This window comes from Mesoplodon densirostris, chromosome 18 (assembly GCF_025265405.1).
Source record: "Mesoplodon densirostris isolate mMesDen1 chromosome 18, mMesDen1 primary haplotype, whole genome shotgun sequence".
Taxonomy (NCBI): Eukaryota; Metazoa; Chordata; class Mammalia; order Artiodactyla; family Ziphiidae; genus Mesoplodon; species Mesoplodon densirostris.
The window spans coordinates 64,055,528-64,058,145 of record NC_082678.1 but is presented as its reverse complement, the minus strand read 5'-3'; the positions used below and the strand labels follow the sequence as shown (position 1 = coordinate 64,058,145).

The 2,618-nt window shown below is 40.6% G+C and overlaps 1 pseudogene; it reads left to right on the top strand.

Annotated features, from left to right (window-relative positions):
* Positions 1–995: 995 nt before the first annotated feature.
* LOC132479268 (large ribosomal subunit protein uL3-like) lies at positions 996–2,172 on the top strand (annotated as a pseudogene).
* Positions 2,173–2,618: the final 446 nt, after the last annotated feature.

Genomic DNA, 2,618 nt, shown 5'->3' with positions numbered 1-2,618 from the left:
CAATCACAATCTGGTGTTATCTACAGCCACTGGACTTTGTTTGGAGGTGAGGGTTGCATTCACTGTTAACTGATTTGTTCATATGTATTTTATTTCTTTATCAACACAAATTTCCCATAAATATTTTAAAACGCTTGTTTATGTGAATATTTTCCAAAGTTCAAAGAAAATTCTTAACTTGAAAAAATTGTATTTATATAATTCATTCTTAATTATTCTTGCCAACTTAGTCAATGCATCCCCTGATCAATGAATCTGCATTAATCCCTTAACATTATTTTCTATTTCTATGTTCTTAGTGCCTCTTCTCTGATTTCACAACTACTTATCAAAACAAACAGCTTATCCTGTTTCACTGCTCTCAACATCTTTCATAATTGTCCTGTGATGTTTAAAGTTGCAGATAATTCACATATGAAATATACTGTCTTTAATGTATCCCATTTCCTCAAATTATCTGCTTTCAGTGAAACCTGAAATCTAATTTAAAGCAAAGTTCAAAATAAGATCTGTATAGCATCCATGGCAGTATTTTCACTTTGAAGATTTATGGCATGCTACAGCCTAGCTTTTTTAACAGGAATGAAAAAAGTAAACATCAAAAAGAGGGGATTCTAGCTCAAAGTAAGTTGAGAACTCATAAGAAATCACTTATTGGCTTTAAATTAATCCATTCATTCCAGTCTTGACTAATTGCTTTCCAGAATAGTGAATTTCAAGGTACAATTTCATGGCCACTATCATTATTATTGGAAAACAATGGAAATGTGAATGATATTATGACCAAAGACAGATACACAATTCCATTTCCAAAATGGCAGATTCTGGAAAGTTATGTGCTATTTTTAATAAATTCGAGAACTGATTGTTAAAGTAATGGGCAATGACCATGTTGGATAAAAAATGAGGATAATTGAGAATCAACATGAGTTCCCTGGGAGGAAATTAGTGCAAAGTAACATAATGTTTCTCTACAGGCAGCATCCTATGGCAGGATGTCTCCCTGGAACTTCTCCACTCCCAAGCATGGGTCCCTGGGCTTCCTGCCTCAGAAGCGCACAGCAGCTGGCACCATGGGAAGGTGAAGAGCTTCCCCAAAGATGACTCTTCCAAGCCTGTACACCTCACAGCCTTCCTCAGCTACAAGACTGGCATAACCCACATGGTGAGGGAGGTCGATAGGCCAGGGTGCAAGGTGAACAAGAAGGAAGTTGTGGAGGCTGTGGACATTGTGGGCGATGTGGAAACACCTCGAAGCCTCCAGACCTTTAAGACCACATTTGCTGAGCATTTCAGCAATGAATGCAGAAGACACTTCTATAAAAACTGGCATAAGTGTAAAGACAAAGGCCTTTACCAAATACTGCAAGAAGTGGCAGGACATAACAGCAAGAAGCAGTGGGAGAGGGACTTCAGCAGCATGAAGAAGTACTACCAGGTCATCTGTGTCATTGCCCACAACCAGAGGCATCTGCTTCCTATACACCAGAAGAAGGTCCACCTCATGGAGATCCAGGTGAACAGAGGCACTGGGCCGAAAAACTGGACTGGGCTGTCAAGAGGCTATAGTGACAGGTCCCTATGATTCAAGTGCTTGGGCAGGCTGAGATGATTGCTGTCATTGGGGTGACCAAGGGCAAAGGCTACATAAGGGTCACCTGCCATTGGCACACCAAGAAGCTGCTCCATAAGACCTACCAAGGGCTGCATAAAGTTGCCTGTATTGGGGCATGACATCCTGCCCTGGTGGCCTTCTCTGTGGCTCAGGCTAGGCAGAAAGGCTACCATCACCACATTGAGATCAACAAGAAGATCTACAAGATTGGCCAGGGCTACCTCATCAAGGACAGCAAACTGATCAAGAAAAATATCTTTACTGATTAGGATCTGTCTGACAAGAACATCAAACCTCTGTGTGGCTTTGTCCACTATGTTGAAGTGACCAATGGCTTTGTCATGCTCAAAGGCTGCATGGTAGGAACCAAGAAACAAGTGCTCACCGTGTATGAGTCCTTGCTGGTGCAGACCAAATGGGAGACCCTGAAGAAGATTGACCTCAAATTTATTGATGCCACCTCCAAATTTGGCCATGGTTGCTTCCAGACTGTGGAGGAGAAGAAAGTATTCATGGGACCCCTTAAGGACAGAATTGCAAAGGAAGAAGGGACCTAATGTCAGAACAGATTGCACAGCTGGTAGAATCTCAATAAAATTATTTTCCAGTGGGGGTGTGAAGTTACATAACATTCTTTCTCTGATAAATTTTTAATGTTACTGATCAGCAAATCACTGCCAAGATGATGTATTAATTTCAACAAAGAAAAATATCACATAATACCCTTGGAAATAAAATAATAAATATTAACTTTAATAGCACTCTTTTTAATTAATTAATTAATTAATTTTGGCTGCATTGAGTCCCAGTTGCAGCACGTGGTATCTTTCACTCTTTTAAAATTTATTTATTTATTTATTTTGGCTGTGTTTGGTCCCAGTTGCGGCACGTGGGATCTTTCATTGTGGCAGGCAGGCTCTTTGTTGTAGCATGTGGGCTTCTCTCTAGTTGTGGCACTTGGACTCCAGAGTGTGTGGGCTCAGTAGTTGCAGTGCATGGGCTT